This window comes from Anopheles merus, chromosome 2L (assembly GCF_017562075.2).
Source record: "Anopheles merus strain MAF chromosome 2L, AmerM5.1, whole genome shotgun sequence".
Taxonomy (NCBI): domain Eukaryota; kingdom Metazoa; phylum Arthropoda; class Insecta; order Diptera; family Culicidae; genus Anopheles; species Anopheles merus.
This window is the reverse complement of record NC_054083.1, coordinates 25,995,492-26,007,355: the sequence shown is the minus strand read 5'-3', so window position 1 is coordinate 26,007,355 and position 11,864 is coordinate 25,995,492.

Genomic DNA, 11,864 nt, shown 5'->3' with positions numbered 1-11,864 from the left:
ATTTAACCATATTTAAGATTCAACACAACTTCCCTTCCACAACAGCGCTCCCGCTCTCCGCCAGTTGAGTTAAATTGAATGACACCCTAAACCCCCGCGATCCCCAACACTCACACACACACACGCATACAAGCACAGTAAACCGTCGGCTGAACACTTCAAAAATGACCGATCTGTCTCGTGGCAGTCGCTAAAAGATGCAGGCGGTTGAACAACACTAGCGCACACACTTTTCAAAACATTAGCATGATGTTTAGCTTCTTTTTTTTCAATCGCTATCAACAGCGCAGTTCGCTTTCACTAGCAAACACAGTAATCTTGCTCAAGGAGAAAGAGGGGCCAAAAGCTTTTTAAAAATAGTTATATCAAATGTTGACGACCAAAGCAATATAAAAAAATGAAAATAAATTTTTGAAATGTTAAATGGACATCCATGAATAACATCAGTGCTGCAAAATTTCATTAGCTTTACGTGACGATCACCACCGAAAATAATGAACACATCCGAAGTAGCTTGATGTTCATTGTTAACACTCAATGAAAGTGCTTGTCATGACATGGCATGACACATCGAACGAGATGCGAGCTCACGTGCCCAACTGTGATGATCAGCGGTGTGACTCAATCAATTGGTGGACCTATCACATGCTTGGTGACATTTTTTTGTGGCACCCAATTCATGGTCACTCACTTCGTGATGAAATTTTCTGTCGGTGATGATCACGGCATTCTTTGAACATACTTTTTGAGTGGTCTCAAGCAACAATATAAGCATACTTTCTCGCTTTGTCAGCTTTGATGGTCTACTGGATAGAACGATAAAGCTGTTGAGCAAAAAAGCATGCTCATTTTGTGTTTGCAAACACTCGCATGCACCGCATATCTCCCGTGACTATCGTGATTATCACCGACACAAAATGTCGCGACCATCTAACTGACAAAAAGTTGGTTGGACAAATTGGCACCAAGCGTGTGATGGTCGCAACTGTTTGAGTCTCACCTCTGATCATCACCGTAGAGCACGTGACGCTGACATTACTTTGTTTCTGTCGGAGTTTGTCATGACATTTTGCAGAACTGATCACAGTTTACAAAAAAAGTCATGATAAAGTGACTGAGCATGCGTTGGTTGCTAAAATGTCATCAAGCATATATTGGTTACCCCAGCTGTTCGAGCATCACCTCTAATTACCACAATAGAGTACACGAAGCTGACATGAGTTTTGTTTCAGTCAGAATTTTAATGACAATTACAGTGACAGTTTGCAGCATCAAACAACGTATTACCAATATAAATTATGCTGGTAAATAGGTATATTGCATCTTTTATTTGTTGTGTATTTCGATGTTACTTGCTCATTTTACGTGCATTACATACGGTGCACAAATTAAATCTATATATTTATATTTTTAAGGCTTTTATGGTAAGCAAAACTTATTTTATTTTGTGTTTAAATTGTCAGTGCAATGCGACTTTACCTCTTAATATCAATTCATCGTAATAGACAGACCAATTCAAATAAATCTGTATAAATTGTTCTGAACTTTGTCGTGCCTGAGGCTAATATCATATGGAAAAACTATCAATTTGTTTTTAAAAAAATTAAATTCAGGTAAAATATACCGTTCGATAAATTCCCATCAACAGGTTCCCTATAAGCCCCCATATCCCTTCGTAATGCAAAAAAAAACACTCACTAACACCGACGACACACTATCTTTCTCTCATAATCTAACACCCGTCACAACCCACAACCCCTTTTTGCACCCTCATCGAGTGTACAGCGAGATGCGTCGGGTAAAAATTAAGCAAAGTGCAGAGGCAAACCAGTTAGCGAATAAAAAAGTAATAAGTTCAACGGGTTAGTGTGTGTGTGTGTGTGTTTTTTTTTCCTGTGTTGTTTGCCCCGCTACTTGCCAGTGGGTCAAACCGTGACGGCGGGGGTTTGGCTATAAAATGAAGTGCTGATGAGCATTTCGTCGCTACGTAGTGAAGTCATTAGTGTGATGGATGAGCAAGACACACACTGACAAGGGGGTGCGTTTGAGTTGATATTATTTTTTTTTTACTTTTTCTATTACTGCTGTACGAGTTGTGCTGCATCTGTGAAAGGTGCATCTCGATGAAAAATGGGTAAAAGAGAAGGGACAAAAACAGCGAGAGAGAGAGAGAGAGAGAGAGAGAGAGAGAGAGAAAGAGAGGTGGTACGGTTCGTGCAACCACTACAAAACAGATCAAGTAATGGATAATTAAGCGGTTTGCTAGTTAGCAGGTCGTTAAACGTGAAGCCCTTCAGTTTGGTTGGGTATTAAATTTTAAACGCAAGTTTCTGTGTCTTTACCAGAGCCAGGATTGTAATTTTGATTTTGCGTTTTGTCTTTAATCCCGTAAAGTAACTAATGGTTAGTGCATCAGAAAGATTTAAAATTAAGCAGAAATTCGTCTGCCTGGTATATTAAAGCAGTGTTGTCATTTAAACATTTATTTAATCGTTAAGAGATTGATTCACAAACTGATTTGAAATTGCCAATGTGACAATGTGAATGTGTACAAAATAAGAAAAAATAAAATAAAAACATTCACAAATTCAATCTAAATACATAACACTCAAACCAGAAACATAAGCTTTACAATGTATTTTAATTCATATTGCGCACAACTCATTGTCCATATTGTACCCCATTTCAACGATGGTAAAAACATACATACATCATCCGTACGATGTAAAAACAACAGCTGCAACAATAAACGACACTTCCGTTTTGCGTTCGATTCCAAGCAGTGCCATTAGTTGTTCACCGGAAACGAGGCACACCATTTACAGTGGAAAACTCCATTCGAAGTGCACTCGCTCCCAATTCCCTGCGGGAAATGAGACTTTGTCACACTTGGCCAGTTTTGTGCCTCGTAGCGCCCCACGAATGTGACTAAAAGCCCCATCAACCGAACAGTAATCGCGTGTAAATAAATAATGTTACATACATAAATGAAACGGTCCAGCTTCAGGATTTAATAAAGCGCATTCTCGCACCCCCAAACTGCTTGCGCTCTGCTAGTGGAAATGCAGTGGATTTTTACACATTATCCGACTAGCCAGTCGACGCATGCTCTTACTTTGACCCGCTAGTTCTCGCACTAATAAATAAGAGCTTTTCATAAAGCACAGGCACCAAAGTGACACTACCATCCGAGAGGGTTATGCTTTCTAGTCAGTGGTGAGTTTAATTATTTGTTCGCTTGTTGATTTTATTACTTTCTGGCAGTTGTGTTTAAGCTGGGAGGTACGCCACATAATTCAAGTGGCATTAGAAACAAACATTCAACCCCCAACAATGTCGTTGCAGTGTGTGCATTGTACATAATGCATAGCTCGAGAGGGGTTAGAATTAAATCCAGTTTAGATGTTATTAAATTCTCAAGCACATTAACCCGACCAGTGCAACATGCAGCACACATTTATTGCACTTTTTTCCTACAACAACAGCAACCATCCACCCCCGTGGTGTCAATTGTTTGCAATCGTTAGCGCATTATTTAATTGCTGCGAATGAGTGTCACTTCCCTTCCCTTTCGGAGAGAGGGGAGAAAGGAGTGTAATCGCGAGCATAAATAAATTATTTCAAACGATTCCCGCGGATTACGTGAGCGGGCAGCGCGAAAACGGGGCTTCAATTTGCATAAGCATAATTTGTTGGTGTTGCTGCACCTACAGTGGTCGTCCCTGTCGCGCTTCTGGCAGGTCGGTTTTTGTCGTTGTGTCTCAACAAAAAAAAAGACTCAGAAATAGTGCTCATTAAAGCATGCTCCCTCTCGTTTTGTTTCGGTTCGTTGGTCGCTGGCACTTGTGGTAGGATGTGATATGTTCAAACCATTACTTTAGTGTTGTTCCACGATGCAGTGGTGCAGCCGTTTGAGCATTTGTGTGGCCAGCTAATGTATGGGTAGAGGTATGTTTGCTTCTTGCAGCTTTCGGATCGGGAGGCGGTAAAATGGGTGATCAAAAAAAAAAAGAAGGGAACTTCTACTAAAGTAGCAGCAACAAAGTTGTGTGCTGTTTTGTGTTTTCTTCACTTTTCCATCGTTATTTGCAGTCTTCTGCCGCAGTTGCTGCATTGCACTTTCCGCAAGGACGTTCCGAATTACTACGGACGCTGGCAGAAGGTGTATTTACGTATGTGTGTTTGTATTTGTTTGTTCAGTAACCTCTCGTTGTGCGAAAGCTCCTCGCAAGGCATTTGGTCGGTGGTTTGTTTGTTTGGTAGACTTTTTTTTTGCCCTTCGCTTGTACGTATTTCAATTAACCAAGATTATGTTCTGGGTTTGGTCAGCTTCGCCACTAAACTCATCCTGCAGGCAGTAGCGGCAAAGAACTGTACACCAATTAAAACCAATCTCGTGTACAGTGTCAAGGCACTGGTGCGGCTAAAACGTGTGTTGATTTCTTTCCATAGGTAAAAGTGTTTTTTTTTCTCTTTTCTTTGATTTAAAACGAGAAAATTCATCTCAAACTGCGGCTTTCAACTGAAAGCTTTAACTTGTTTTTTCCTCTTTCATAAGCTCCTATATCCTTTTTCCACCCATCCTTCAGTGTGTGTATCCTAAGCTGGCAGATTTATTGACATCGCCACTGAACGTTGCAAACCACCGTGTCAAGAAATAACAAAACTGCCTCGTGAACAAAACCTTTAGCCGCGATAATTTCATTTCATCACCCTTGTAAACAGCCCTGACCGCTCCCTGACCCTAAACCCCACTTGCGCCTTACAAGCAATTGCAAGCAAAATTGTTTCCCTCGGAGCAAAATAAAACGGAAAAAACGGTTCGCCTAGCTACAAATCTATTGCTTTTAAGCCAAAAAAAGAACATGTGTAATTGCTTTAAAAAAAGGTACCAAAGCGATGCCCATTGGTCTTGAATGGACAAGAGCATGGAACAGAAATGCAGCCTTCTTCAATGTATCTTCGGGGCAAGAACAATGTTTTGCACCCGGCTACACATCACTTCAATAGATAAGTGGTTTCATTTTTCACTCGAAACGGGGGGAGCTTTTTTGGCAGCTTTTGAGACACAAATAGAAAAGAAAGTGTTTGTTACAAATTTAATTTGCACTCGCTTTTTGCTGACCGGGAAACGGAAATGAAATCACTTTTAATTGATCGGTTTTAAATGGAGGTTTTCGGTCAGTTTAAGATCATTACTCACATGCTTTTTACTAAATAATCTCGTAACAATCCTAAGGATTATTTGGTTTTCATTGATTGTGGGATGATCTCACAATTACGTTACAAATTTATTGAGAGCGATATTTCAAAAAGAAATTTTTAATATAGTTTTGGCGTAAACACACCAAAACCATCATCGAAAACATCTGAATCAACGGTTTTGCAAAATTATAAGCTATATAACATGCCAATCAAACAGTCTCACTCTAGAGCTATAGACCATTTACGTTGTAATTCCAATACCTAAAATAATCCAAAATGTCTCCAAGTACATCTTTTGCCCATCTTGTACATCCTTCAGCACAACGATCTCTCCCATTGCTTCGTTTTACTTACATCCTTACAAAAACAGTGCCTCCCAAATAGCTCATCAAAATAAGCAAACACCAGTGACGTTATTGGGAGCGATGAAAGGCTCGCACAAAAACACACAAACAACCGACTCTGGGCCAAACGGCAACTGAAACGATCTCGCGAGCGAACCAAACAAGTGGTGCATTAAAGGCATTTCCACCTTCTGCGGGTTGAGACAGGAGCGGACACTTTTCTGTAGGAAAATTTTCCACTAGATTAGCTGCGAGATTGCCAAAAGCCGACAAAAGCGCTCCAACCCTGGGTGGCTTCCTTCCAAATCGGCAAGATATTGTCTTCTTTTTTTTTGTTCCCATTTTCTCTATACCTTCCAATCTGCAAAGGAGTAGCTAGTTTCACAGAGCGCTTTTTTTCCAGCAACATAGTAGCAGGAGTAGTTCTAGTTTGAATTGAATTCACCCCACAGTCGCTGGAACAGTCGCTTCATCGATGGAGCTTTCCACTCACTTAACATTGCCAAACGCTTCGAAATAATAATCCGTTCGCTTCTCCAGCGCCTCCGGCGGGCGCCCAAGACAGTTACATTTATCTCCGTCTCATTTCAGGGCTGGGATGATTTTCAGTCGATTATCGATTTTTGATTTTACGATTATTTTTATTACGACCGCTAGGCAAAGGCACACAGGGCGAACAGGGAACGGTGGTTGTTCGCATTGCTGTGAACTTTTTTTTTTATCCTCATATTATCTTTTATACCTTCATTCCCCGGGTGCTTTTCCCCGTTTTCGATCGATCCGTCGTGAGCCGTGTGCTTTGGGGTGGATCAATTTTGCATCAAAGAATCTCATCCTTCCCGCACGGCACCGACCAGAAACGCTACCTGGGTGAAAAAGTTTTTCACCTTTTATTACTTACCGGGCGCCTGCCTGCGAGTGTGCGTTTGTGTATGGGAGGATGGTTAAGGGGTGAACGAGAGATGGGATGGTGCTATGTACTGAGGTGTGTCGTGCTTTGATGTTCGCTTTTATGCGCTTCCTTGTAGCTTTGTCTATGCGTAGGAAGGCGAAAAGATGTAAAAAATGGAATGATTTAGGTATAGGCAAGGTCTATGTGAGTTTTATACTATTTTTTTCAGTTTTTGTAAGATAGCTTGACGATACGAAGGTACTTAGCAATCTACACTTGATTAGTATTATAAAATCATAAGATAATAAAGTGAATAAAACAAACAGTTTTGACACTTTACTCAACTACTCAAATTAGTACACTATGCATGAACATCATAGCTCAAGCATATCAGACAGTAATAAATTACAAATTTAATTAGTATTCGACATATCTACATTTGAGGTAGAAGCAGCTGGATGATGCAAAAATGCTCAGAAAATGAGGGAAAATGAAACCCCAAAGACGAAATAGATTAGAGAAAGAATGAAAATATCACTTGATGTCTTTAGTTCATTTGTATTTTACTATTTTAAACGCTTTATCCCTTTATCTGTTAGGAAAAATAAATCACGATTCTTAAACAACTGTACTCAGACTTTGCTCTTCGACCGACATTTGAATGTGGACAATTTTAAATAGGAAATAATGATAAATTTTTCATAATTATTCTAATGCCATTAGAGACACATCAATGCTCGTTACAAGATAACAATCAAAAGCAATAAATCAAATAAACAATTTAAATAATTTATTTAAAATGTACGAACTTTAAAGAAAAAAAAACCTGCAACCAGTTTTGCTTGCCCCATAACACCGCAACCTTGTACAAGAAACTTCAGTTATTCTACAAAAAGATGTAAAAAAAGGCATTTTCTCGATTACCTCCAGTTTTGTAAGCTTTCATTTTTGTTTTCTTTTTAATTTTACTGTTGTAAAAAGTTCTATCGTGCAATAAACCATAAACATGCTTCAGCGCCCACGTGTTTCGAAATAACGCAAGTAGTTGATGGATTATAATGGATGCGCATAGATGTAACGCTAGCTACACACAAGTCAAGTTGATCCGTTTAACACAATGTATGCCTTGGTAAGTTCAATTTTTCCCCCACACTAGCATACCACGAGCTTGAGGCTTAATTCATTTCAATCACACACCAACCCTCTGCCGTACGGCCACTCAGAACGTAAGAAGAAGCTACAGCGATCAATATAAATACAATTTCCCAAAGCACCGGCTGGACCCCTTTCGCTTCACTTTCACACAGCTTTTATCTCTGGGCTGGATTAATTTAAAACTCTTCAATCCTTTCCTCTGTACCGCTCTGCCATCTTACCACATCACCACCAACCTTCAACCATTCGTGTCACGTAAATGAGAGTTTCCTCCTGGGAGAATTAGGCACATACCCTTTCCCCATAACGCTTGCTCCTTGATGGCTTCAAATGGAGCCCAAAACCTCCGTCCAAACAGTGCCAGTGCCCCAGCACTGACCATTAACTTTCGGTTTTCTGTTGGAAAGAGTTGAACCCCACAAATTCCAAAACCATCCTGGGAAATCTTCTGTATTATCAGCACCATATTGTATACTGCCCCTTAAAAAGCAGTCCCCTCTAAAACACATACACACACACACACTGACGTTCACCCATAAATGCCGTTGATGGTAGTGGTTGGAAAATCAAATCGAACCAAAAACGAGGCCCAAACTGTGCATGGAATCGTCACTTTCCACGACCCAGGAAGTTGTCTCAGGACAGTCTCGCCGGACTTCACACCAAGAGCCGCAGATCTCCAACACAAACACACACACACACACACACACACACACACACACACACACACACACACACACACACACACACACACACCGGACCAGATGTTGACTGTTGAAGTTTTCACTTCTCTCTTCTCTCGAGGCTCAAATCAAATTATTCACTTCCAATCCGGCACACTGGGCCCTCCGAAAAGGGAAGCCGGAAACCTGGCCATTCAATTCGGGACCGGGTCTGGGACCGGCATTTGCTTTACTCCTTACCAGCGCTCTGTTACTAGTTGTTGTATCCGGGACCTTCGGCTTTCGGTACCTTGGAGCAGGCACCATCCAAAACGCGCGGGAATCCAACAGAAGGCCCCCGCGGACAGCAAAAAATCATCCAGATATCCGTTTATCGATCGTGGCCGGGCCACACTGCAGTCCTCTTTTCACAAAACTTCACATTCGCACTAAACACTGTCCCCTTTTGTGGATGAAAAGAACGGAACCAAACGCCGAACGATGCCGCTACATCATCTTTTGCGCAACGGCGAGTCGGTCTCGTCCTACGAGATTTGGGTTTCAGCTTTGGTTTCGTTCGTGTTCGCTCTACTCCAGTCGCCCATCCAGCCGCGTCACGTCGCACCCAAAGCCAATCAAACGGGTGCGGGTTATTTTTGGGACCGAACTGATTAGAATACGATATTTAGGGGCTCCGAGGATGGTTCACGAGATTTTAACCGGTACCGGGGTTTTTTCATTCCAACCGTTTTATTTTTCCTGTCCGCTGCTGCCGCCCAACTCCGATCCCTGGTCAAGGTTGAAGTGGCTTCAACCTGCACCAGGCCCAACCTCGCAGACCTTTCCGCAGACTCCTTTTAGGGTGTTTCTCTTGGAACCTTGGATTATATGAAATCCTAACCCCCAAAAAACCCGTCTCAAGAGGTTGATAGCTCTTGCTCATCTAGGTAAGTGAAATAATGGAGACAGAGAGGAAAAAAGGGACACATTTTATAAATAGCTACCAAGAGGGATCCTTTTTTTGGTGCTTTAGCTGGCTCGGATGCAATGTTCACTACTGCTTCCCCAGGACGACCCCTTGCCTGTCCCTTTTGTGAACGATAACTGGTAGTGATTTTGCACTTCCGATTCCAGTTAATTGGGATAGTTAATCCGCAAATATTCGATGAACTATCTCGGGGGTGGGGCTGGAACCGATACTTAATGCCGGCTGATACTTAATTTCCGGTGGGAGGGTTAAGCCTATCCTAAGCTCGAGCTGCGGTAAACACGGATTCAACTTCCAGCCACCCCGGTCACAAACCGCTCACAGTCATCCTTTTAAAACTATAATTTAATATCCATCGAGAAGGAACGGGAGAGAAAAGAAGATTAAAAGAGAGAGAGAGAGAGAGAGAGAGAGAGAGAGAGAGTGCGAGAGGGATAGAGAAACATCCGATAAACAATCTGCCGCTGAACATAATTTAATACTGCCTCTTTGGCAGCGTTGATTCGGCCTAAACCGGTGTACATAATCACGCACGCGGAGATAGAGCATGTTGTATGTACAACTAGGCTTTGATGGTTAGAGGGCAGCATTTCGCAAGGCCGCAGTATTTACATTCGATTATGGATGGGAAAATTGCAAACGATGGCGCATAATGTGGAAAACTGCTGCTGTTTGCATACAATAATATAACTCTTGCGCAATAGGCTGGCTGGCTGGATGGAAGCGTATCCGCTCGAGGGGGCACATTTTGCAAAGCGCACCAGCGCACAGTCGGATAACTTTAAACAGCGTGGCATCGGAATAGCATCGATTATCTCGTGCATATTTTAATGCGTCCTACATCATAACATTCAAAATTCTCGACGAATAGATACTACTGACATTTGTTCTGGATGGAAAAAGAGAGAAATTAGATACTTTGTCTTTCGGTATTGATTACCTCCTATATTCAACAAGGTGGGAAATGGCACGATTTTCCCTTTAACATTAGCAAGAGCAATTTCTACGCTGAATCCAGTTCCATGAACTACTACAGGTCGGTTCCTCGAGTGAACTTTGTCAAATCTTCATTTCACAGCTAAGGAGTCCAAAGTAACATACAAAGTCCTCAACAACCATATATCCCTATCTACCAATCTCCATAGCAATTGGTTTTTTTTTATGTTTGAAGTAAGAAAAGGTCCAGGCATAGATCTTGAATCGGTATAAAGTAGGGATGACTTCCGGGGAAGCAGTGGCTAGTTGATGACTATGACCAACGTCACTTGCCAGGAGAATATCGATGGAAAACTCTCAGGGTGTTTTGCTGCCGTAAAAGGTCTGCGCCATGGGGACGGGCTTGCCTGTTATCCTAACCTGACGCAAGAGATGGCCATCCGTGACTCGAGGGTGGAGACTACGGGAACCATCTTCTATAAGTTAACCCAGATCCTGACATACGCTTATGATATAGACATAATCGGTTTGCGGCTCTTCTGTGTAGCAGAAGCCTACCAAGGGATCGAGCATGCAGCAGAGAACCTCAGATTGCAGATTAACCAGGCACCAAAGACAAAACTGATGCTGGCAACATCGGCGGCCCTACCAACACCAAGTCCCAACTTGCGTAAACATGACGTACAGATAGTTGAATAGTTGCGTTGCGCAAGGATGTTGGAGTCAACCGGTCATTCTACAGACTGAGAAAGCAGTTCACCTCAAAGAACCTGTCGCGACGGACGAACCTGGGACTTTATAGTACCTATCAAGCTTGCTAGGCTCCAGTGTCTTGGCCATGTTATTCGCATCGATCAGTTACATTAGCAACATGGGTTCGAGTTCAGATCCAAAACGGGTATGGGTTGGAGGATCAGTTCCACAAAGAGTTATGATTTAAAATCAGTTTCTCTTGATATTCAACATGACTAGTCCGCAGACCTTTAACCGAACTTTATTCATAATCTAATCAAATGCGAAAAAATGATAATGATATCGGAATAATCAATCTAAAATATTTGCATTTTTATTTTATGTTAGAAATCATTAGCCGGTCTCATGTTACAGTCGTCAACTCGTACGACTTAACAACATGCCCGTCATGGGTTCAAGCCCCAAATAGACCGTGCCGCCATACGTAGGACTGACTATCCTGCTATGGGGGGAAATCAATAAGTCACTGAAAGCCAACCCCACAAGTGTGTTGGCAGGCCTTGACCGGCATCGGTTGTTGAGCCAAAGAAGAAGAAGTTAGAAATCATTTGGTTTTGGAAAACTAGTTACTGAACGCATTGTTACATTATGTTTTTTTCAAGACAACTTATAATCAAGATTATTATTTTCAAGAATGTAGATTGACAATATTCAATCCGTAATTTTACAACTATCATTGTGTCGAAACGGAAAGACTTGAGTCTGCTGACTTCGAGCAATCAACCACCATATCAAAACAAGGCCCATTTCGTATATCCTTTCGCATATTGCACCATCAAGATGGCCAATTACTTGCCTTGCCAGCACGAGCATGATAACTTTATGTATGTATTCCTTCCGTCTCAAATATCCATCATATCATCTGCTCAAAGCAAAACAATGAACAATGAGAGCCTGCGCCTGCCACAGCACAGCCCAGCGCAAATAAA